Source organism: Pungitius pungitius, chromosome 6 (assembly GCF_949316345.1).
Source record: "Pungitius pungitius chromosome 6, fPunPun2.1, whole genome shotgun sequence".
Taxonomy (NCBI): domain Eukaryota; kingdom Metazoa; phylum Chordata; class Actinopteri; order Perciformes; family Gasterosteidae; genus Pungitius; species Pungitius pungitius.
Window position 1 is genome coordinate 7,270,202 of NC_084905.1, and position 20,530 is coordinate 7,290,731.

At 41.7% G+C, this 20,530-nt stretch overlaps 48 non-coding genes across 48 annotated transcripts; all 48 read left to right on the forward strand.

The window, feature by feature from the left end:
- The first annotated feature begins 495 nt into the window (after window positions 1–495).
- On the forward strand, window positions 496–568 carry trnam-cau (transfer RNA methionine (anticodon CAU)). Its single transcript has one exon. It is a non-coding gene; the product is annotated as a tRNA-Met (tRNA).
- A 159-nt stretch (window positions 569–727) lies between these two features.
- Window positions 728–799, forward strand: trnaq-cug (transfer RNA glutamine (anticodon CUG)). The gene has a single exon. It is a non-coding gene; the product is annotated as a tRNA-Gln (tRNA).
- A 507-nt stretch (window positions 800–1,306) lies between these two features.
- On the forward strand, window positions 1,307–1,379 carry trnam-cau (transfer RNA methionine (anticodon CAU)). The gene has a single exon. It is a non-coding gene; the product is annotated as a tRNA-Met (tRNA).
- A 738-nt stretch (window positions 1,380–2,117) lies between these two features.
- trnam-cau (transfer RNA methionine (anticodon CAU)) lies at window positions 2,118–2,190 on the forward strand. Its single transcript has one exon. It is a non-coding gene; the product is annotated as a tRNA-Met (tRNA).
- Window positions 2,191–2,349: 159 nt separating this feature from the next.
- trnaq-cug (transfer RNA glutamine (anticodon CUG)) lies at window positions 2,350–2,421 on the forward strand. The gene has a single exon. It is a non-coding gene; the product is annotated as a tRNA-Gln (tRNA).
- Window positions 2,422–2,934: 513 nt separating this feature from the next.
- Window positions 2,935–3,007, forward strand: trnam-cau (transfer RNA methionine (anticodon CAU)). Its single transcript has one exon. It is a non-coding gene; the product is annotated as a tRNA-Met (tRNA).
- Window positions 3,008–3,166: 159 nt separating this feature from the next.
- trnaq-cug (transfer RNA glutamine (anticodon CUG)) lies at window positions 3,167–3,238 on the forward strand. Its single transcript has one exon. It is a non-coding gene; the product is annotated as a tRNA-Gln (tRNA).
- Window positions 3,239–3,751: 513 nt separating this feature from the next.
- On the forward strand, window positions 3,752–3,824 carry trnam-cau (transfer RNA methionine (anticodon CAU)). Its single transcript has one exon. It is a non-coding gene; the product is annotated as a tRNA-Met (tRNA).
- Window positions 3,825–3,983: 159 nt separating this feature from the next.
- Window positions 3,984–4,055, forward strand: trnaq-cug (transfer RNA glutamine (anticodon CUG)). The gene has a single exon. It is a non-coding gene; the product is annotated as a tRNA-Gln (tRNA).
- Window positions 4,056–4,562: 507 nt separating this feature from the next.
- On the forward strand, window positions 4,563–4,635 carry trnam-cau (transfer RNA methionine (anticodon CAU)). Its single transcript has one exon. It is a non-coding gene; the product is annotated as a tRNA-Met (tRNA).
- A 159-nt stretch (window positions 4,636–4,794) lies between these two features.
- On the forward strand, window positions 4,795–4,866 carry trnaq-cug (transfer RNA glutamine (anticodon CUG)). Its single transcript has one exon. It is a non-coding gene; the product is annotated as a tRNA-Gln (tRNA).
- A 507-nt stretch (window positions 4,867–5,373) lies between these two features.
- On the forward strand, window positions 5,374–5,446 carry trnam-cau (transfer RNA methionine (anticodon CAU)). Its single transcript has one exon. It is a non-coding gene; the product is annotated as a tRNA-Met (tRNA).
- A 159-nt stretch (window positions 5,447–5,605) lies between these two features.
- On the forward strand, window positions 5,606–5,677 carry trnaq-cug (transfer RNA glutamine (anticodon CUG)). The gene has a single exon. It is a non-coding gene; the product is annotated as a tRNA-Gln (tRNA).
- Window positions 5,678–6,184: 507 nt separating this feature from the next.
- trnam-cau (transfer RNA methionine (anticodon CAU)) lies at window positions 6,185–6,257 on the forward strand. Its single transcript has one exon. It is a non-coding gene; the product is annotated as a tRNA-Met (tRNA).
- Window positions 6,258–6,416: 159 nt separating this feature from the next.
- Window positions 6,417–6,488, forward strand: trnaq-cug (transfer RNA glutamine (anticodon CUG)). Its single transcript has one exon. It is a non-coding gene; the product is annotated as a tRNA-Gln (tRNA).
- A 507-nt stretch (window positions 6,489–6,995) lies between these two features.
- On the forward strand, window positions 6,996–7,068 carry trnam-cau (transfer RNA methionine (anticodon CAU)). The gene has a single exon. It is a non-coding gene; the product is annotated as a tRNA-Met (tRNA).
- Window positions 7,069–7,806: 738 nt separating this feature from the next.
- trnam-cau (transfer RNA methionine (anticodon CAU)) lies at window positions 7,807–7,879 on the forward strand. The gene has a single exon. It is a non-coding gene; the product is annotated as a tRNA-Met (tRNA).
- Window positions 7,880–8,038: 159 nt separating this feature from the next.
- On the forward strand, window positions 8,039–8,110 carry trnaq-cug (transfer RNA glutamine (anticodon CUG)). Its single transcript has one exon. It is a non-coding gene; the product is annotated as a tRNA-Gln (tRNA).
- Window positions 8,111–8,617: 507 nt separating this feature from the next.
- On the forward strand, window positions 8,618–8,690 carry trnam-cau (transfer RNA methionine (anticodon CAU)). The gene has a single exon. It is a non-coding gene; the product is annotated as a tRNA-Met (tRNA).
- Window positions 8,691–8,849: 159 nt separating this feature from the next.
- On the forward strand, window positions 8,850–8,921 carry trnaq-cug (transfer RNA glutamine (anticodon CUG)). Its single transcript has one exon. It is a non-coding gene; the product is annotated as a tRNA-Gln (tRNA).
- A 507-nt stretch (window positions 8,922–9,428) lies between these two features.
- trnam-cau (transfer RNA methionine (anticodon CAU)) lies at window positions 9,429–9,501 on the forward strand. Its single transcript has one exon. It is a non-coding gene; the product is annotated as a tRNA-Met (tRNA).
- Window positions 9,502–9,660: 159 nt separating this feature from the next.
- On the forward strand, window positions 9,661–9,732 carry trnaq-cug (transfer RNA glutamine (anticodon CUG)). The gene has a single exon. It is a non-coding gene; the product is annotated as a tRNA-Gln (tRNA).
- A 507-nt stretch (window positions 9,733–10,239) lies between these two features.
- trnam-cau (transfer RNA methionine (anticodon CAU)) lies at window positions 10,240–10,312 on the forward strand. The gene has a single exon. It is a non-coding gene; the product is annotated as a tRNA-Met (tRNA).
- A 159-nt stretch (window positions 10,313–10,471) lies between these two features.
- On the forward strand, window positions 10,472–10,543 carry trnaq-cug (transfer RNA glutamine (anticodon CUG)). The gene has a single exon. It is a non-coding gene; the product is annotated as a tRNA-Gln (tRNA).
- Window positions 10,544–11,050: 507 nt separating this feature from the next.
- trnam-cau (transfer RNA methionine (anticodon CAU)) lies at window positions 11,051–11,123 on the forward strand. Its single transcript has one exon. It is a non-coding gene; the product is annotated as a tRNA-Met (tRNA).
- A 159-nt stretch (window positions 11,124–11,282) lies between these two features.
- On the forward strand, window positions 11,283–11,354 carry trnaq-cug (transfer RNA glutamine (anticodon CUG)). Its single transcript has one exon. It is a non-coding gene; the product is annotated as a tRNA-Gln (tRNA).
- A 507-nt stretch (window positions 11,355–11,861) lies between these two features.
- Window positions 11,862–11,934, forward strand: trnam-cau (transfer RNA methionine (anticodon CAU)). The gene has a single exon. It is a non-coding gene; the product is annotated as a tRNA-Met (tRNA).
- A 159-nt stretch (window positions 11,935–12,093) lies between these two features.
- Window positions 12,094–12,165, forward strand: trnaq-cug (transfer RNA glutamine (anticodon CUG)). Its single transcript has one exon. It is a non-coding gene; the product is annotated as a tRNA-Gln (tRNA).
- A 513-nt stretch (window positions 12,166–12,678) lies between these two features.
- Window positions 12,679–12,751, forward strand: trnam-cau (transfer RNA methionine (anticodon CAU)). Its single transcript has one exon. It is a non-coding gene; the product is annotated as a tRNA-Met (tRNA).
- A 159-nt stretch (window positions 12,752–12,910) lies between these two features.
- Window positions 12,911–12,982, forward strand: trnaq-cug (transfer RNA glutamine (anticodon CUG)). Its single transcript has one exon. It is a non-coding gene; the product is annotated as a tRNA-Gln (tRNA).
- A 507-nt stretch (window positions 12,983–13,489) lies between these two features.
- On the forward strand, window positions 13,490–13,562 carry trnam-cau (transfer RNA methionine (anticodon CAU)). The gene has a single exon. It is a non-coding gene; the product is annotated as a tRNA-Met (tRNA).
- Window positions 13,563–13,721: 159 nt separating this feature from the next.
- On the forward strand, window positions 13,722–13,793 carry trnaq-cug (transfer RNA glutamine (anticodon CUG)). The gene has a single exon. It is a non-coding gene; the product is annotated as a tRNA-Gln (tRNA).
- A 507-nt stretch (window positions 13,794–14,300) lies between these two features.
- trnam-cau (transfer RNA methionine (anticodon CAU)) lies at window positions 14,301–14,373 on the forward strand. Its single transcript has one exon. It is a non-coding gene; the product is annotated as a tRNA-Met (tRNA).
- A 159-nt stretch (window positions 14,374–14,532) lies between these two features.
- Window positions 14,533–14,604, forward strand: trnaq-cug (transfer RNA glutamine (anticodon CUG)). Its single transcript has one exon. It is a non-coding gene; the product is annotated as a tRNA-Gln (tRNA).
- Window positions 14,605–15,111: 507 nt separating this feature from the next.
- Window positions 15,112–15,184, forward strand: trnam-cau (transfer RNA methionine (anticodon CAU)). Its single transcript has one exon. It is a non-coding gene; the product is annotated as a tRNA-Met (tRNA).
- Window positions 15,185–15,343: 159 nt separating this feature from the next.
- trnaq-cug (transfer RNA glutamine (anticodon CUG)) lies at window positions 15,344–15,415 on the forward strand. The gene has a single exon. It is a non-coding gene; the product is annotated as a tRNA-Gln (tRNA).
- A 513-nt stretch (window positions 15,416–15,928) lies between these two features.
- Window positions 15,929–16,001, forward strand: trnam-cau (transfer RNA methionine (anticodon CAU)). The gene has a single exon. It is a non-coding gene; the product is annotated as a tRNA-Met (tRNA).
- A 159-nt stretch (window positions 16,002–16,160) lies between these two features.
- On the forward strand, window positions 16,161–16,232 carry trnaq-cug (transfer RNA glutamine (anticodon CUG)). Its single transcript has one exon. It is a non-coding gene; the product is annotated as a tRNA-Gln (tRNA).
- Window positions 16,233–16,739: 507 nt separating this feature from the next.
- Window positions 16,740–16,812, forward strand: trnam-cau (transfer RNA methionine (anticodon CAU)). The gene has a single exon. It is a non-coding gene; the product is annotated as a tRNA-Met (tRNA).
- A 159-nt stretch (window positions 16,813–16,971) lies between these two features.
- On the forward strand, window positions 16,972–17,043 carry trnaq-cug (transfer RNA glutamine (anticodon CUG)). The gene has a single exon. It is a non-coding gene; the product is annotated as a tRNA-Gln (tRNA).
- A 513-nt stretch (window positions 17,044–17,556) lies between these two features.
- On the forward strand, window positions 17,557–17,629 carry trnam-cau (transfer RNA methionine (anticodon CAU)). Its single transcript has one exon. It is a non-coding gene; the product is annotated as a tRNA-Met (tRNA).
- Window positions 17,630–17,788: 159 nt separating this feature from the next.
- trnaq-cug (transfer RNA glutamine (anticodon CUG)) lies at window positions 17,789–17,860 on the forward strand. Its single transcript has one exon. It is a non-coding gene; the product is annotated as a tRNA-Gln (tRNA).
- Window positions 17,861–18,367: 507 nt separating this feature from the next.
- Window positions 18,368–18,440, forward strand: trnam-cau (transfer RNA methionine (anticodon CAU)). Its single transcript has one exon. It is a non-coding gene; the product is annotated as a tRNA-Met (tRNA).
- Window positions 18,441–18,599: 159 nt separating this feature from the next.
- On the forward strand, window positions 18,600–18,671 carry trnaq-cug (transfer RNA glutamine (anticodon CUG)). The gene has a single exon. It is a non-coding gene; the product is annotated as a tRNA-Gln (tRNA).
- A 513-nt stretch (window positions 18,672–19,184) lies between these two features.
- trnam-cau (transfer RNA methionine (anticodon CAU)) lies at window positions 19,185–19,257 on the forward strand. The gene has a single exon. It is a non-coding gene; the product is annotated as a tRNA-Met (tRNA).
- A 159-nt stretch (window positions 19,258–19,416) lies between these two features.
- trnaq-cug (transfer RNA glutamine (anticodon CUG)) lies at window positions 19,417–19,488 on the forward strand. The gene has a single exon. It is a non-coding gene; the product is annotated as a tRNA-Gln (tRNA).
- A 512-nt stretch (window positions 19,489–20,000) lies between these two features.
- Window positions 20,001–20,073, forward strand: trnam-cau (transfer RNA methionine (anticodon CAU)). Its single transcript has one exon. It is a non-coding gene; the product is annotated as a tRNA-Met (tRNA).
- A 159-nt stretch (window positions 20,074–20,232) lies between these two features.
- Window positions 20,233–20,304, forward strand: trnaq-cug (transfer RNA glutamine (anticodon CUG)). Its single transcript has one exon. It is a non-coding gene; the product is annotated as a tRNA-Gln (tRNA).
- Window positions 20,305–20,530: the final 226 nt, after the last annotated feature.

A 20,530-nucleotide genomic window follows, 5' to 3' on the forward strand; every position in this document is an offset into this window, starting at 1 on the left:
AGTTTGTAGTGGTGCAATCTTGAGTCTTTGGTTAGAATTCTTACCTGCAGGGCCAATTTGCTGCGTTTAAGGTTGGAGACTTCCCATGGAGAAAACTCAAAGATTCTGGGAACCCTCGGGTGTTAAATTGAGGTAACAGAATCTTTCCACTCGGCATGGCACAACTTCATTCAAATGATTTAGTTGACCAAATACAGAAAAACGGTCATTCCAAAAACATTTCATAATGAAACACATTTGAGATAAAAGAGAAAAGGCAATCGAAAACAAGACAAAAGGTGATCAATTGACACATAAAAACATTGAAGCCAGATATATTAGTCCCTGTAACACCAATAGGGCGTTCATCTTTAATGTTTGAGGTGTCAAGTCCAGGGAAAAGCCATTTGAGATATCTGTCTATGAATCTTATTACACCTTGCTGATTTTGACTTTATTGTAATTGAAACAAATTGAGCTCATACACTTGAAATGTGTACATAAAGTCCTTTTCGGGCCTCGTTGGCGCAGTAGGCAGCGCGTCAGTCTCATAATCTGAAGGCCGTGAGTTCGACCCTCACACGGGGCAGTGATTTTAACGCTCTTTCCTCAATTTTGTTATGCCTGCACACACAAATGCTACGTAAGTTTCCTTCTGTCAGCAATGAAACAGTCCAATAGATTTGATGCTGGAGATCTGGCACCTCACGCAGACCAGGTGAGGTGGGCAGTTTATTTGTCTACCTGGGGTTCCATGGTGTAATGGTTAGCACTCTGGACTCTGAATCCAGTAATCCGAGTTCAAGTCTCGGTGGAACCTTAATTGTTTGGCTTTTTGTAGTGGTGCAATCTTGAGTCTTTGGTTAGAATTCTTACCTGCAGGGCCAATTTGCTGCGTTTAAGGTTGGAGACTTCCCATGGAGAAAACTCAAAGATTCTGGGAACCCTCGGGTGTTAAATTGAGGTAACAGAATCTTTCCACTCGGCATGGCACAACTTCATTCAAATGATTTAGTTGACCAAATACAGAAAAACGGCCAATCCAAAAACATTTCATAATGAAACACATTTGAGATAAAAGAGAAAAGGCAATCGAAAACAAGACAAAAGGTGATCAATTGACACATAAAAACATTGAAGCCAGATATATTAGTCCCTGTAACACCAATAGGGCGTTCATCTTTAATGTTTGAGGTGTCAAGTCCAGGGAAAAGCCATTTGAGATATCTGTCTATGAATCTTATTACACCTTGCTGATCTTGACTTTATTGTAATTGAAACAAATTGAGCTCATACACTTGAAATGTGTACATAAAGTCCTTTTCGGGCCTCGTTGGCGCAGTAGGCAGCGCGTCAGTCTCATAATCTGAAGGCCGTGAGTTTGACCCTCACACGGGGCAGTGATTTTAACGCTCTTTCCTCAATTTTGTTATGCCTGCACACACAAATGCTACGTAAGTTTCCTTCTGTCAGCAATGAAACAGTCCAATAGATTTGATGCTGGAGATCTGGCACCTCACGCAGACCAGGTGAGGTGGGCAGTTTATTTGTCTACCTGGGGTTCCATGGTGTAATCGTTAGCACTCTGGACTCTGAATCCAGTAATCCGAGTTCAAGTCTTGGTGGAACCTTAATCGTTTAGTTGTTTGTAGTGGTGCAATCTTGAGTCTTTGGTTAGAATTCTTACCTGCAGGGCCAATTTGCTGCGTTTAAGGTTGGGGACTTGCCATGGAGAAAACTCAGAGATTCTGGGAACCCTCGGGTGTTAAATTGAGGAAACAGAATCTTTCCACTCGGCATGGCACAACTTCATTCAAATGATTTAGTTGACCAAATACAGAAAAACGGTCATTCCAAAAACGTTTAATTATGAAACACATTTGAGATAAAAGAGAAAAGGCAATCGAAAACAAGACAAAAGGTGATCAATTGACACATAAAAACATTGAAGCCAGATATATTAGTCTCTGTAACACCAATAGGGCGTTCATCTGTAATGTTTGAGGTGTCAAGTCCAGGGAAAAGCCATTTGAGATATCTGTCTATGAATCTTATTACACCTTGCTGCTCTTGACTTTATTGTAATTGAAACAAATTGAGCTCATACACTTGAAATGTGTACATAAAGTCCTTTTCGGGCCTCGTTGGCGCAGTAGGCAGCGCGTCAGTCTCATAATCTGAAGGTCGTGAGTTCGACCCTCACACGGGGCAGTGATTTTAACGCTCTTTTCTCAATTTTGTTATGCCTGCACACACAAATGCTACGTAAGTTTCCTTCTGTCAGCAATGAAACAGTCCAATAGATTTGATGCTGGAGATCTGGCACCTCACGCAGACCAGGTGAGGTGGGCAGTTTATTTGTCTACCTGGGGTTCCATGGTGTAATGGTTAGCACTCTGGACTCTGAATCCAGTAATCCGAGTTCAAGTCTCGGTGAAACCTTAATCGTTTAGCAGTTTGTAGTGGTGCAATCTTGAGTCTTTGGTTAGAATTCTTACCTGCAGGGCCAATTTGCTGCGTTTAAGGTTGGAGACTTGCAATGGAGAAAACTCAGAGATTCTGGGAACCCTCGGGTGTTAATGTTAAATTGAGGTAACAGAATCTTTCAACTCGGCATGGCACAACTTCATTCAAATGATTTAGTTGACCAAATACAGAAAAACGGCCAATCCAAAAACGTTTCATTATGAAACACATTTGAGATAAAAGAGAAAAGGCAATCGAAAACAAGACAAAAGGTGATCAATTGACACATAAAAACATTGAAGCCAGATATATTAGTCCCTGTAACACCAATAGGGCGTTCATCTTTAATGTTTGAGGTGTCAAGTCCAGGGAAAAGCCATTTGAGATATCTGTCTATGAATCTTATTACACCTTGCTGATCTTGACTTTATTGTAATTGAAACAAATTGAGCTCATACACTTGAAATGTGTACATAAAGTCCTTTTCGGGCCTCGTTGGCGCAGTAGGCAGCGCGTCAGTCTCATAATCTGAAAGCCGTGAGTTCGACCCTCACACGGGGCAGTGATTTTAACGCTCTTTCCTCAATTTTGTTATGCCTGCACACACAAATGCTACGTAAGTTTCCTTCTGTCAGCAATGAAACAGTCCAATAGATTTGATGCTGGAGATCTGGCACCTCACGCAGACCAGGTGAGGTGGGCAGTTTATTTGTCTACCTGGGGTTCCATGGTGTAATGGTTAGCACTCTGGACTCTGAATCCAGTAATCCGAGTTCAAGTCTCGGTGGAACCTTAATTGTTTGGCTTTTTGTAGTGGTGCAATCTTGAGTCTTTGGTTAGAATTCTTACCTGCAGGGCCAATTTGCTGCGTTTAAGGTTGGAGACTTGCCATGGAGAAAACTCAGAGATTCTGGGAACCATCGGGTGTTAATGTTAAATTGAGGTAACAGAATCTTTCAACTCGGCATGGCACAACTTCATTCAAATGATTTAGTTGACCAAATACAGAAAAACGGCCAATCCAAAAACGTTTCATTATGAAACACATTTGAGATAAAAGAGAAAAGGCAATCGAAAACAAGACAAAAGGTGATCAATTGACACATAAAAACATTGAAGCCAGATATATTAGTCCCTGTAACACCAATAGGGCGTTCATCTTTAATGTTTGAGGTGTCAAGTCCAGGGAAAAGCCATTTGAGATATCTGTCTATGAATCTTATTACACCTTGCTGATCTTGACTTTATTGTAATTGAAACAAATTGAGCTCATACACTTGAAATGTGTACATAAAGTCCTTTTCGGGCCTCGTTGGCGCAGTAGGCAGCGCGTCAGTCTCATAATCTGAAGGCCGTGAGTTCGACCCTCACACGGGGCAGTGATTTTAACGCTCTTTCCTCAATTTTGTTATGCCTGCACACACAAATGCTACGTAAGTTTCCTTCTGTCAGCAATGAAACAGTCCAATAGATTTGATGCTGGAGATCTGGCACCTCACGCAGACCAGGTGAGGTGGGCAGTTTATTTGTCTACCTGGGGTTCCATGGTGTAATGGTTAGCACTCTGGACTCTGAATCCAGTAATCCGAGTTCAAGTCTCGGTGGAACCTTAATTGTTTGGCTTTTTGTAGTGGTGCAATCTTGAGTCTTTGGTTAGAATTCTTACCTGCAGGGCCAATTTGCTGCGTTTAAGGTTGGAGACTTCCCATGGAGAAAACTCAAAGATTCTGGGAACCCTCGGGTGTTAAATTGAGGTAACAGAATCTTTCCACTCGGCATGGCACAACTTCATTCAAATGATTTAGTTGACCAAATACAGAAAAACGGCCAATCCAAAAACATTTCATAATGAAACACATTTGAGATAAAAGAGAAAAGGCAATCGAAAACAAGACAAAAGGTGATCAATTGACACATAAAAACATTGAAGCCAGATATATTAGTCCCTGTAACACCAATAGGGCGTTCATCTTTAATGTTTGAGGTGTCAAGTCCAGGGAAAAGCCATTTGAGATATCTGTCTATGAATCTTATTACACCTTGCTGATCTTGACTTTATTGTAATTGAAACAAATTGAGCTCATACACTTGAAATGTGTACATAAAGTCCTTTTCGGGCCTCGTTGGCGCAGTAGGCAGCGCGTCAGTCTCATAATCTGAAGGCCGTGAGTTTGACCCTCACACGGGGCAGTGATTTTAACGCTCTTTCCTCAATTTTGTTATGCCTGCACACACAAATGCTACGTAAGTTTCCTTCTGTCAGCAATGAAACAGTCCAATAGATTTGATGCTGGAGATCTGGCACCTCACGCAGACCAGGTGAGGTGGGCAGTTTATTTGTCTACCTGGGGTTCCATGGTGTAATCGTTAGCACTCTGGACTCTGAATCCAGTAATCCGAGTTCAAGTCTCGGTGGAACCTTAATCGTTTAGTTGTTTGTAGTGGTGCAATCTTGAGTCTTTGGTTAGAATTCTTACCTGCAGGGCCAATTTGCTGCGTTTAAGGTTGGGGACTTGCCATGGAGAAAACTCAGAGATTCTGGGAACCCTCGGGTGTTAAATTGAGGAAACAGAATCTTTCCACTCGGCATGGCACAACTTCATTCAAATGATTTAGTTGACCAAATACAGAAAAACGGTCATTCCAAAAACGTTTAATTATGAAACACATTTGAGATAAAAGAGAAAAGGCAATCGAAAACAAGACAAAAGGTGATCAATTGACACATAAAAACATTGAAGCCAGATATATTAGTCTCTGTAACACCAATAGGGCGTTCATCTGTAATGTTTGAGGTGTCAAGTCCAGGGAAAAGCCATTTGAGATATCTGTCTATGAATCTTATTACACCTTGCTGCTCTTGACTTTATTGTAATTGAAACAAATTGAGCTCATACACTTGAAATGTGTACATAAAGTCCTTTTCGGGCCTCGTTGGCGCAGTAGGCAGCGCGTCAGTCTCATAATCTGAAGGTCGTGAGTTCGACCCTCACACGGGGCAGTGATTTTAACGCTCTTTTCTCAATTTTGTTATGCCTGCACACACAAATGCTACGTAAGTTTCCTTCTGTCAGCAATGAAACAGTCCAATAGATTTGATGCTGGAGATCTGGCACCTCACGCAGACCAGGTGAGGTGGGCAGTTTATTTGTCTACCTGGGGTTCCATGGTGTAATGGTTAGCACTCTGGACTCTGAATCCAGTAATCCGAGTTCAAGTCTCGGTGGAACCTTAATCGTTTAGCAGTTTGTAGTGGTGCAATCTTGAGTCTTTGGTTAGAATTCTTACCTGCAGGGCCAATTTGCTGCGTTTAAGGTTGGAGACTTCCCATGGAGAAAACTCAAAGATTCTGGGAACCCTCGGGTGTTAAATTGAGGTAACAGAATCTTTCCACTCGGCATGGCACAACTTCATTCAAATGATTTAGTTGACCAAATACAGAAAAACGGTCATTCCAAAAACATTTCATAATGAAACACATTTGAGATAAAAGAGAAAAGGCAATCGAAAACAAGACAAAAGGTGATCAATTGACACATAAAAACATTGAAGCCAGATATATTAGTCCCTGTAACACCAATAGGGCGTTCATCTTTAATGTTTGAGGTGTCAAGTCCAGGGAAAAGCCATTTGAGATATCTGTCTATGAATCTTATTACACCTTGCTGATTTTGACTTTATTGTAATTGAAACAAATTGAGCTCATACACTTGAAATGTGTACATAAAGTCCTTTTCGGGCCTCGTTGGCGCAGTAGGCAGCGCGTCAGTCTCATAATCTGAAGGCCGTGAGTTCGACCCTCACACGGGGCAGTGATTTTAACGCTCTTTCCTCAATTTTGTTATGCCTGCACACACAAATGCTACGTAAGTTTCCTTCTGTCAGCAATGAAACAGTCCAATAGATTTGATGCTGGAGATCTGGCACCTCACGCAGACCAGGTGAGGTGGGCAGTTTATTTGTCTACCTGGGGTTCCATGGTGTAATGGTTAGCACTCTGGACTCTGAATCCAGTAATCCGAGTTCAAGTCTCGGTGGAACCTTAATTGTTTGGCTTTTTGTAGTGGTGCAATCTTGAGTCTTTGGTTAGAATTCTTACCTGCAGGGCCAATTTGCTGCGTTTAAGGTTGGAGACTTCCCATGGAGAAAACTCAAAGATTCTGGGAACCCTCGGGTGTTAAATTGAGGTAACAGAATCTTTCCACTCGGCATGGCACAACTTCATTCAAATGATTTAGTTGACCAAATACAGAAAAACGGCCAATCCAAAAACATTTCATAATGAAACACATTTGAGATAAAAGAGAAAAGGCAATCGAAAACAAGACAAAAGGTGATCAATTGACACATAAAAACATTGAAGCCAGATATATTAGTCCCTGTAACACCAATAGGGCGTTCATCTTTAATGTTTGAGGTGTCAAGTCCAGGGAAAAGCCATTTGAGATATCTGTCTATGAATCTTATTACACCTTGCTGATCTTGACTTTATTGTAATTGAAACAAATTGAGCTCATACACTTGAAATGTGTACATAAAGTCCTTTTCGGGCCTCGTTGGCGCAGTAGGCAGCGCGTCAGTCTCATAATCTGAAGGCCGTGAGTTTGACCCTCACACGGGGCAGTGATTTTAACGCTCTTTCCTCAATTTTGTTATGCCTGCACACACAAATGCTACGTAAGTTTCCTTCTGTCAGCAATGAAACAGTCCAATAGATTTGATGCTGGAGATCTGGCACCTCACGCAGACCAGGTGAGGTGGGCAGTTTATTTGTCTACCTGGGGTTCCATGGTGTAATCGTTAGCACTCTGGACTCTGAATCCAGTAATCCGAGTTCAAGTCTTGGTGGAACCTTAATCGTTTAGTTGTTTGTAGTGGTGCAATCTTGAGTCTTTGGTTAGAATTCTTACCTGCAGGGCCAATTTGCTGCGTTTAAGGTTGGGGACTTGCCATGGAGAAAACTCAGAGATTCTGGGAACCCTCGGGTGTTAAATTGAGGAAACAGAATCTTTCCACTCGGCATGGCACAACTTCATTCAAATGATTTAGTTGACCAAATACAGAAAAACGGTCATTCCAAAAACGTTTAATTATGAAACACATTTGAGATAAAAGAGAAAAGGCAATCGAAAACAAGACAAAAGGTGATCAATTGACACATAAAAACATTGAAGCCAGATATATTAGTCTCTGTAACACCAATAGGGCGTTCATCTGTAATGTTTGAGGTGTCAAGTCCAGGGAAAAGCCATTTGAGATATCTGTCTATGAATCTTATTACACCTTGCTGCTCTTGACTTTATTGTAATTGAAACAAATTGAGCTCATACACTTGAAATGTGTACATAAAGTCCTTTTCGGGCCTCGTTGGCGCAGTAGGCAGCGCGTCAGTCTCATAATCTGAAGGTCGTGAGTTCGACCCTCACACGGGGCAGTGATTTTAACGCTCTTTTCTCAATTTTGTTATGCCTGCACACACAAATGCTACGTAAGTTTCCTTCTGTCAGCAATGAAACAGTCCAATAGATTTGATGCTGGAGATCTGGCACCTCACGCAGACCAGGTGAGGTGGGCAGTTTATTTGTCTACCTGGGGTTCCATGGTGTAATGGTTAGCACTCTGGACTCTGAATCCAGTAATCCGAGTTCAAGTCTCGGTGGAACCTTAATCGTTTAGCAGTTTGTAGTGGTGCAATCTTGAGTCTTTGGTTAGAATTCTTACCTGCAGGGCCAATTTGCTGCGTTTAAGGTTGGAGACTTCCCATGGAGAAAACTCAAAGATTCTGGGAACCCTCGGGTGTTAAATTGAGGTAACAGAATCTTTCCACTCGGCATGGCACAACTTCATTCAAATGATTTAGTTGACCAAATACAGAAAAACGGTCATTCCAAAAACATTTCATAATGAAACACATTTGAGATAAAAGAGAAAAGGCAATCGAAAACAAGACAAAAGGTGATCAATTGACACATAAAAACATTGAAGCCAGATATATTAGTCCCTGTAACACCAATAGGGCGTTCATCTTTAATGTTTGAGGTGTCAAGTCCAGGGAAAAGCCATTTGAGATATCTGTCTATGAATCTTATTACACCTTGCTGATTTTGACTTTATTGTAATTGAAACAAATTGAGCTCATACACTTGAAATGTGTACATAAAGTCCTTTTCGGGCCTCGTTGGCGCAGTAGGCAGCGCGTCAGTCTCATAATCTGAAGGCCGTGAGTTCGACCCTCACACGGGGCAGTGATTTTAACGCTCTTTCCTCAATTTTGTTATGCCTGCACACACAAATGCTACGTAAGTTTCCTTCTGTCAGCAATGAAACAGTCCAATAGATTTGATGCTGGAGATCTGGCACCTCACGCAGACCAGGTGAGGTGGGCAGTTTATTTGTCTACCTGGGGTTCCATGGTGTAATGGTTAGCACTCTGGACTCTGAATCCAGTAATCCGAGTTCAAGTCTCGGTGGAACCTTAATTGTTTGGCTTTTTGTAGTGGTGCAATCTTGAGTCTTTGGTTAGAATTCTTACCTGCAGGGCCAATTTGCTGCGTTTAAGGTTGGAGACTTCCCATGGAGAAAACTCAAAGATTCTGGGAACCCTCGGGTGTTAAATTGAGGTAACAGAATCTTTCCACTCGGCATGGCACAACTTCATTCAAATGATTTAGTTGACCAAATACAGAAAAACGGCCAATCCAAAAACATTTCATAATGAAACACATTTGAGATAAAAGAGAAAAGGCAATCGAAAACAAGACAAAAGGTGATCAATTGACACATAAAAACATTGAAGCCAGATATATTAGTCCCTGTAACACCAATAGGGCGTTCATCTTTAATGTTTGAGGTGTCAAGTCCAGGGAAAAGCCATTTGAGATATCTGTCTATGAATCTTATTACACCTTGCTGATCTTGACTTTATTGTAATTGAAACAAATTGAGCTCATACACTTGAAATGTGTACATAAAGTCCTTTTCGGGCCTCGTTGGCGCAGTAGGCAGCGCGTCAGTCTCATAATCTGAAGGCCGTGAGTTTGACCCTCACACGGGGCAGTGATTTTAACGCTCTTTCCTCAATTTTGTTATGCCTGCACACACAAATGCTACGTAAGTTTCCTTCTGTCAGCAATGAAACAGTCCAATAGATTTGATGCTGGAGATCTGGCACCTCACGCAGACCAGGTGAGGTGGGCAGTTTATTTGTCTACCTGGGGTTCCATGGTGTAATCGTTAGCACTCTGGACTCTGAATCCAGTAATCCGAGTTCAAGTCTCGGTGGAACCTTAATCGTTTAGTTGTTTGTAGTGGTGCAATCTTGAGTCTTTGGTTAGAATTCTTACCTGCAGGGCCAATTTGCTGCGTTTAAGGTTGGGGACTTGCCATGGAGAAAACTCAGAGATTCTGGGAACCCTCGGGTGTTAAATTGAGGAAACAGAATCTTTCCACTCGGCATGGCACAACTTCATTCAAATGATTTAGTTGACCAAATACAGAAAAACGGTCATTCCAAAAACGTTTAATTATGAAACACATTTGAGATAAAAGAGAAAAGGCAATCGAAAACAAGACAAAAGGTGATCAATTGACACATAAAAACATTGAAGCCAGATATATTAGTCTCTGTAACACCAATAGGGCGTTCATCTGTAATGTTTGAGGTGTCAAGTCCAGGGAAAAGCCATTTGAGATATCTGTCTATGAATCTTATTACACCTTGCTGCTCTTGACTTTATTGTAATTGAAACAAATTGAGCTCATACACTTGAAATGTGTACATAAAGTCCTTTTCGGGCCTCGTTGGCGCAGTAGGCAGCGCGTCAGTCTCATAATCTGAAGGTCGTGAGTTCGACCCTCACACGGGGCAGTGATTTTAACGCTCTTTTCTCAATTTTGTTATGCCTGCACACACAAATGCTACGTAAGTTTCCTTCTGTCAGCAATGAAACAGTCCAATAGATTTGATGCTGGAGATCTGGCACCTCACGCAGACCAGGTGAGGTGGGCAGTTTATTTGTCTACCTGGGGTTCCATGGTGTAATGGTTAGCACTCTGGACTCTGAATCCAGTAATCCGAGTTCAAGTCTCGGTGGAACCTTAATCGTTTAGCAGTTTGTAGTGGTGCAATCTTGAGTCTTTGGTTAGAATTCTTACCTGCAGGGCCAATTTGCTGCGTTTAAGGTTGGAGACTTCCCATGGAGAAAACTCAAAGATTCTGGGAACCCTCGGGTGTTAAATTGAGGAAACAGAATCTTTCCACTCGGCATGGCACAACTTCATTCAAATGATTTAGTTGACCAAATACAGAAAAACGGTCATTCCAAAAACGTTTAATTATGAAACACATTTGAGATAAAAGAGAAAAGGCAATCGAAAACAAGACAAAAGGTGATCAATTGACACATAAAAACATTGAAGCCAGATATATTAGTCTCTGTAACACCAATAGGGCGTTCATCTGTAATGTTTGAGGTGTCAAGTCCAGGGAAAAGCCATTTGAGATATCTGTCTATGAATCTTATTACACCTTGCTGATCTTGACTTTATTGTAATTGAAACAAATTGAGCTCATACACTTGAAATGTGTACATAAAGTCCTTTTCGGGCCTCGTTGGCGCAGTAGGCAGCGCGTCAGTCTCATAATCTGAAGGCCGTGAGTTCGACCCTCACACGGGGCAGTGATTTTAACGCTCTTTCCTCAATTTTGTTATGCCTGCACACACAAATGCTACGTAAGTTTCCTTCTGTCAGCAATGAAACAGTCCAATAGATTTGATGCTGGAGATCTGGCACCTCACGCAGACCAGGTGAGGTGGGCAGTTTATTTGTCTACCTGGGGTTCCATGGTGTAATGGTTAGCACTCTGGACTCTGAATCCAGTAATCCGAGTTCAAGTCTCGGTGGAACCTTAATTGTTTGGCTTTTTGTAGTGGTGCAATCTTGAGTCTTTGGTTAGAATTCTTACCTGCAGGGCCAATTTGCTGCGTTTAAGGTTGGAGACTTCCCATGGAGAAAACTCAAAGATTCTGGGAACCCTCGGGTGTTAAATTGAGGTAACAGAATCTTTCCACTCGGCATGGCACAACTTCATTCAAATGATTTAGTTGACCAAATACAGAAAAACGGCCAATCCAAAAACATTTCATAATGAAACACATTTGAGATAAAAGAGAAAAGGCAATCGAAAACAAGACAAAAGGTGATCAATTGACACATAAAAACATTGAAGCCAGATATATTAGTCTCTGTAACACCAATAGGGCGTTCATCTGTAATGTTTGAGGTGTCAAGTCCAGGGAAAAGCCATTTGAGATATCTGTCTATGAATCTTATTACACCTTGCTGCTCTTGACTTTATTGTAATTGAAACAAATTGAGCTCATACACTTGAAATGTGTACATAAAGTCCTTTTCGGGCCTCGTTGGCGCAGTAGGCAGCGCGTCAGTCTCATAATCTGAAGGTCGTGAGTTCGACCCTCACACGAGGCAGTGATTTTAACGCTCTTTTCTCAATTTTGTTATGCCTGCACACACAAATGCTACGTAAGTTTCCTTCTGTCAGCAATGAAACAGTCCAATAGATTTGATGCTGGAGATCTGGCACCTCACGCAGACCAGGTGAGGTGGGCAGTTTATTTGTCTACCTGGGGTTCCATGGTGTAATGGTTAGCACTCTGGACTCTGAATCCAGTAATCCGAGTTCAAGTCTCGGTGGAACCTTAATCGTTTAGCAGTTTGTAGTGGTGCAATCTTGAGTCTTTGGTTAGAATTCTTACCTGCAGGGCCAATTTGCTGCGTTTAAGGTTGGAGACTTGCCATGGAGAAAACTCAGAGATTCTGGGAACCCTCGGGTGTTAATGTTAAATTGAGGTAACAGAATCTTTCAACTCGGCATGGCACAACTTCATTCAAAAGATTTAGTTGACCAAATACAGAAAAACGGCCAATCCAAAGACGTTTCATTATGAAACACATTTGAGATAAAAGAGAAAAGGCAATCGAAAACAAGACAAAAGGTGATCAATTGACACATAAAAACATTGAAGCCAGATATATTAGTCCCTGTAACACCAATAGGGCGTTCATCTTTAATGTTTGAGGTGTCAAGTCCAGGGAAAAGCCATTTGAGATATCTGTCTATGAATCTTATTACACCTTGCTGATCTTGACTTTATTGTAATTGAAACAAATTGAGCTCATACACTTGAAATGTGTACATAAAGTCCTTTTCGGGCCTCGTTGGCGCAGTAGGCAGCGCGTCAGTCTCATAATCTGAAGGCCGTGAGTTCGACCCTCACACGGGGCAGTGATTTTAACGCTCTTTCCTCAATTTTGTTATGCCTGCACACACAAATGCTACGTAAGTTTCCTTCTGTCAGCAATGAAACAGTCCAATAGATTTGATGCTGGAGATCTGGCACCTCACGCAGACCAGGTGAGGTGGGCAGTTTATTTGTCTACCTGGGGTTCCATGGTGTAATCGTTAGCACTCTGGACTCTGAATCCAGTAATCCGAGTTCAAGTCTCGGTGGAACCTTAATCGTTTAGTTGTTTGTAGTGGTGCAATCTTGAGTCTTTGGTTAGAATTCTTACCTGCAGGGCCAATTTGCTGCGTTTAAGGTTGGGGACTTGCCATGGAGAAAACTCAGAGATTCTGGGAACCCTCGGGTGTTAAATTGAGGAAACAGAATCTTTCCACTCGGCATGGCACAACTTCATTCAAATGATTTAGTTGACCAAATACAGAAAAACGGTCATTCCAAAAACGTTTAATTATGAAACACATTTGAGATAAAAGAGAAAAGGCAATCGAAAACAAGACAAAAGGTGATCAATTGACACATAAAAACATTGAAGCCAGATATATTAGTCTCTGTAACACCAATAGGGCGTTCATCTGTAATGTTTGAGGTGTCAAGTCCAGGGAAAAGCCATTTGAGATATCTGTCTATGAATCTTATTACACCTTGCTGCTCTTGACTTTATTGTAATTGAAACAAATTGAGCTCATACACTTGAAATGTGTACATAAAGTCCTTTTCGGGCCTCGTTGGCGCAGTAGGCAGCGCGTCAGTCTCATAATCTGAAGGTCGTGAGTTCGACCCTCACACGGGGCAGTGATTTTAACGCTCTTTTCTCAATTTTGTTATGCCTGCACACACAAATGCTACGTAAGTTTCCTTCTGTCAGCAATGAAACAGTCCAATAGATTTGATGCTGGAGATCTGGCACCTCACGCAGACCAGGTGAGGTGGGCAGTTTATTTGTCTACCTGGGGTTCCATGGTGTAATGGTTAGCACTCTGGACTCTGAATCCAGTAATCCGAGTTCAAGTCTCGGTGGAACCTTAATCGTTTAGCAGTTTGTAGTGGTGCAATCTTGAGTCTTTGGTTAGAATTCTTACCTGCAGGGCCAATTTGCTGCGTTTAAGGTTGGAGACTTCCCATGGAGAAAACTCAAAGATTCTGGGAACCCTCGGGTGTTAAATTGAGGAAACAGAATCTTTCCACTCGGCATGGCACAACTTCATTCAAATGATTTAGTTGACCAAATACAGAAAAACGGTCATTCCAAAAACGTTTAATTATGAAACACATTTGAGATAAAAGAGAAAAGGCAATCGAAAACAAGACAAAAGGTGATCAATTGACACATAAAAACATTGAAGCCAGATATATTAGTCTCTGTAACACCAATAGGGCGTTCATCTGTAATGTTTGAGGTGTCAAGTCCAGGGAAAAGCCATTTGAGATATCTGTCTATGAATCTTATTACACCTTGCTGATCTTGACTTTATTGTAATTGAAACAAATTGAGCTCATACACTTGAAATGTGTACATAAAGTCCTTTTCGGGCCTCGTTGGCGCAGTAGGCAGCGCGTCAGTCTCATAATCTGAAGGCCGTGAGTTCGACCCTCACACGGGGCAGTGATTTTAACGCTCTTTCCTCAATTTTGTTATGCCTGCACACACAAATGCTACGTAAGTTTCCTTCTGTCAGCAATGAAACAGTCCAATAGATTTGATGCTGGAGATCTGGCACCTCACGCAGACCAGGTGAGGTGGGCAGTTTATTTGTCTACCTGGGGTTCCATGGTGTAATGGTTAGCACTCTGGACTCTGAATCCAGTAATCCGAGTTCAAGTCTCGGTGGAACCTTAATTGTTTGGCTTTTTGTAGTGGTGCAATCTTGAGTCTTTGGTTAGAATTCTTACCTGCAGGGCCAATTTGCTGCGTTTAAGGTTGGAGACTTCCCATGGAGAAAACTCAAAGATTCTGGGAACCCTCGGGTGTTAAATTGAGGTAACAGAATCTTTCCACTCGGCATGGCACAACTTCATTCAAATGATTTAGTTGACCAAATACAGAAAAACGGCCAATCCAAAAACATTTCATAATGAAACACATTTGAGATAAAAGAGAAAAGGCAATCGAAAACAAGACAAAAGGTGATCAATTGACACATAAAAACATTGAAGCCAGATATATTAGTCTCTGTAACACCAATAGGGCGTTCATCTGTAATGTTTGAGGTGTCAAGTCCAGGGAAAAGCCATTTGAGATATCTGTCTATGAATCTTATTACACCTTGCTGCTCTTGACTTTATTGTAATTGAAACAAATTGAGCTCATACACTTGAAATGTGTACATAAAGTCCTTTTCGGGCCTCGTTGGCGCAGTAGGCAGCGCGTCAGTCTCATAATCTGAAGGTCGTGAGTTCGACCCTCACACGGGGCAGTGATTTTAACGCTCTTTTCTCAATTTTGTTATGCCTGCACACACAAATGCTACGTAAGTTTCCTTCTGTCAGCAATGAAACAGTCCAATAGATTTGATGCTGGAGATCTGGCACCTCACGCAGACCAGGTGAGGTGGGCAGTTTATTTGTCTACCTGGGGTTCCATGGTGTAATGGTTAGCACTCTGGACTCTGAATCCAGTAATCCGAGTTCAAGTCTCGGTGGAACCTTAATCGTTTAGCAGTTTGTAGTGGTGCAATCTTGAGTCTTTGGTTAGAATTCTTACCTGCAGGGCCAATTTGCTGCGTTTAAGGTTGGAGACTTGCCATGGAGAAAACTCAGAGATTCTGGGAACCCTCGGGTGTTAATGTTAAATTGAGGTAACAGAATCTTTCAACTCGGCATGGCACAACTTCATTCAAAAGATTTAGTTGACCAAATACAGAAAAACGGCCAATCCAAAGACGTTTCATTATGAAACACATTTGAGATAAAAGAGAAAAGGCAATCGAAAACAAGACAAAAGGTGATCAATTGACACATAAAAACATTGAAGCCAGATATATTAGTCCCTGTAACACCAATAGGGCGTTCATCTTTAATGTTTGAGGTGTCAAGTCCAGGGAAAAGCCATTTGAGATATCTGTCTATGAATCTTATTACACCTTGCTGATCTTGACTTTATTGTAATTGAAACAAATTGAGCTCATACACTTGAAATGTGTACATAAAGTCCTTTTCGGGCCTCGTTGGCGCAGTAGGCAGCGCGTCAGTCTCATAATCTGAAGGCCGTGAGTTCGACCCTCACACGGGGCAGTGATTTTAACGCTCTTTCCTCAATTTTGTTATGCCTGCACACACAAATGCTACGTAAGTTTCCTTCTGTCAGCAATGAAACAGTCCAATAGATTTGATGCTGGAGATCTGGCACCTCACGCAGACCAGGTGAGGTGGGCAGTTTATTTGTCTACCTGGGGTTCCATGGTGTAATGGTTAGCACTCTGGACTCTGAATCCAGTAATCCGAGTTCAAGTCTCGGTGGAACCTTAATTGTTTGGCTTTTTGTAGTGGTGCAATCTTGAGTCTTTGGTTAGAATTCTTACCTGCAGGGCCAATTTGCTGCGTTTAAGGTTGGAGACTTCCCATGGAGAAAACTCAAAGATTCTGGGAACCCTCGGGTGTTAAATTGAGGTAACAGAATCTTTCCACTCGGCATGGCACAACTTCATTCAAATGATTTAGTTGACCAAATACAGAAAAACGGCCAATCCAAAAACATTTCATAATGAAACACATTTGAGATAAAAGAGAAAAGGCAATCGAAAACAAGACAAAAGGTGATCAATTGACACATAAAAACATTGAAGCCAGATATATTAGTCTCTGTAACACCAATAGGGCGTTCATCTGTAATGTTTGAGGTGTCAAGTCCAGGGAAAAGCCATTTGAGATATCTGTCTATGAATCTTATTACACCTTGCTGCTCTTGACTTTATTGTAATTGAAACAAATTGAGCTCATACACTTGAAATGTGTACATAAAGTCCTTTTCGGGCCTCGTTGGCGCAGTAGGCAGCGCGTCAGTCTCATAATCTGAAGGTCGTGAGTTCGACCCTCACACGGGGCAGTGATTTTAACGCTCTTTTCTCAATTTTGTTATGCCTGCACACACAAATGCTACGTAAGTTTCCTTCTGTCAGCAATGAAACAGTCCAATAGATTTGATGCTGGAGATCTGGCACCTCACGCAGACCAGGTGAGGTGGGCAGTTTATTTGTCTACCTGGGGTTCCATGGTGTAATGGTTAGCACTCTGGACTCTGAATCCAGTAATCCGAGTTCAAGTCTCGGTGGAACCTTAATCGTTTAGCAGTTTGTAGTGGTGCAATCTTGAGTCTTTGGTTAGAATTCTTACCTGCAGGGCCAATTTGCTGCGTTTAAGGTTGGAGACTTGCCATGGAGAAAACTCAGAGATTCTGGGAACCCTCGGGTGTTAATGTTAAATTGAGGTAACAGAATCTTTCAACTCGGCATGGCACAACTTCATTCAAAAGATTTAGTTGACCAAATACAGAAAAACGGCCAATCCAAAGACGTTTCATTATGAAACACATTTGAGATAAAAGAGAAAAGGCAATCGAAAACAAGACAAAAGGTGATCAATTGACACATAAAAACATTGAAGCCAGATATATTAGTCCCTGTAACACCAATAGGGCGTTCATCTTTAATGTTTGAGGTGTCAAGTCCAGGGAAAAGCCATTTGAGATATCTGTCTATGAATCTTATTACACCTTGCTGATCTTGACTTTATTGTAATTGAAACAAATTGAGCTCATACACTTGAAATGTGTACATAAAGTCCTTTTCGGGCCTCGTTGGCGCAGTAGGCAGCGCGTCAGTCTCATAATCTGAAGGCCGTGAGTTCGACCCTCACACGGGGCAGTGATTTTAACGCTCTTTCCTCAATTTTGTTATGCCTGCACACACAAATGCTACGTAAGTTTCCTTCTGTCAGCAATGAAACAGTCCAATAGATTTGATGCTGGAGATCTGGCACCTCACGCAGACCAGGTGAGGTGGGCAGTTTATTTGTCTACCTGGGGTTCCATGGTGTAATGGTTAGCACTCTGGACTCTGAATCCAGTAATCCGAGTTCAAGTCTCGGTGGAACCTTAATTGTTTGGCTTTTTGTAGTGGTGCAATCTTGAGTCTTTGGTTAGAATTCTTACCTGCAGGGCCAATTTGCTGCGTTTAAGGTTGGAGACTTCCCATGGAGAAAACTCAAAGATTCTGGGAACCCTCGGGTGTTAAATTGAGGTAACAGAATCTTTCCACTCGGCATGGCACAACTTCATTCAAATGATTTAGTTGACCAAATACAGAAAAACGGCCAATCCAAAAACATTTCATAATGAAACACATTTGAGATAAAAGAGAAAAGGCAATCGAAAACAAGACAAAAGGTGATCAATTGACCTATAAAAACATTGAAGCCAGATATATTAGTCTCTGTAACACCAATTGGGCGTTCATCTGTAATGTTTGAGGTGTCAAGTCCAGGGAAAAGCCATTTGAGATATCTGTCTATGAATCTTATTACACCTTGCTGCTCTTGACTTTATTGTAATTGAAACAAATTGAGCTCATACACTTGAAATGTGTACATAAAGTCCTTTTCGGGCCTCGTTGGCGCAGTAGGCAGCGCGTCAGTCTCATAATCTGAAGGTCGTGAGTTCGACCCTCACACGGGGCAGTGATTTTAACGCTCTTTTCTCAATTTTGTTATGCCTGCACACACAAATGCTACGTAAGTTTCCTTCTGTCAGCAATGAAACAGTCCAATAGATTTGATGCTGGAGATCTGGCACCTCACGCAGACCAGGTGAGGTGGGCAGTTTATTTGTCTACCTGGGGTTCCATGGTGTAATGGTTAGCACTCTGGACTCTGAATCCAGTAATCCGAGTTCAAGTCTCGGTGGAACCTTAATCGTTTAGCAGTTTGTAGTGGTGCAATCTTGAGTCTTTGGTTAGAATTCTTACCTGCAGGGCCAATTTGCTGCGTTTAAGGTTGGAGACTTGCAATGGAGAAAACTCAGAGATTCTGGGAACCCTCGGGTGTTAATGTTAAATTGAGGTAACAGAATCTTTCAACTCGGCATGGCACAACTTCATTCAAATGATTTAGTTGACCAAATACAGAAAAACGGCCAATCCAAAAACGTTTCATTATGAAACACATTTGAGATAAAAGAGAAAAGGCAATCGAAAACAAGAGAAAAGGTGATCAATTGACACATAAAAACATTGAAGCCAGATATATTAGTCCCTGTAACACCAATAGGGCGTTCATCTTTAATGTTTGAGGTGTCAAGTCCAGGGAAAAGCCATTTGAGATATCTGTCTATGAATCTTATTACACCTTGCTGATCTTGACTTTATTGTAATTGAAACAAATTGAGCTCATACACTTGAAATGTGTACATAAAGTCCTTTTCGGGCCTCGTTGGCGCAGTAGGCAGCGCGTCAGTCTCATAATCTGAAGGCCGTGAGTTCGACCCTCACACGGGGCAGTGATTTTAACGCTCTTTCCTCAATTTTGTTATGCCTGCACACACAAATGCTACGTAAGTTTCCTTCTGTCAGCAATGAAACAGTCCAATAGATTTGATGCTGGAGATCTGGCACCTCACGCAGACCAGGTGAGGTGGGCAGTTTATTTGTCTACCTGGGGTTCCATGGTGTAATGGTTAGCACTCTGGACTCTGAATCCAGTAATCCGAGTTCAAGTCTCGGTGGAACCTTAATTGTTTGGCTTTTTGTAGTGGTGCAATCTTGAGTCTTTGGTTAGAATTCTTACCTGCAGGGCCAATTTGCTGCGTTTAAGGTTGGAGACTTGCCATGGAGAAAACTCAGAGATTCTGGGAACCCTCGGTGTTAATGTTAAATTGAGGTAACAGAATCTTTCAACTCGGCATGGCACAACTTCATTCAAAAGATTTAGTTGACCAAATACAGAAAAACGGCCAATCCAAAGACGTTTCATTATGAAACACATTTGAGATAAAAGAGAAAAGGCAATCGAAAACAAGACAAAAGGTGATCAATTGACACATAAAAACATTGAAGCCAGATATATTAGTCCCTGTAACACCAATAGGGCGTTCATCTTTAATGTTTGAGGTGTCAAGTCCAGGGAAAAGCCATTTGAGATATCTGTCTATGAATCTTATTACACCTTGCTGATCTTGACTTTATTGTAATTGAAACAAATTGAGCTCATACACTTGAAATGTGTACATAAAGTCCTTTTCGGGCCTCGTTGGCGCAGTAGGCAGCGCGTCAGTCTCATAATCTGAAGGCCGTGAGTTCGACCCTCACACGGGGCAGTGATTTTAACGCTCTTTCCTCAATTTTGTTATGCCTGCACACACAAATGCTACGTAAGTTTCCTTCTGTCAGCAATGAAACAGTCCAATAGATTTGATGCTGGAGATCTGGCACCTCACGCAGACCAGGTGAGGTGGGCAGTTTATTTGTCTACCTGGGGTTCCATGGTGTAATGGTTAGCACTCTGGACTCTGAATCCAGTAATCCGAGTTCAAGTCTCGGTGGAACCTTAATTGTTTGGCTTTTTGTAGTGGTGCAATCTTGAGTCTTTGGTTAGAATTCTTACCTGCAGGGCCAATTTGCTGCGTTTAAGGTTGGAGACTTCCCATGGAGAAAACTCAAAGATTCTGGGAACCCTCGGGTGTTAAATTGAGGTAACAGAATCTTTCCACTCGGCATGGCACAACTTCATTCAAATGATTTAGTTGACCAAATACAGAAAAACGGCCAATCCAA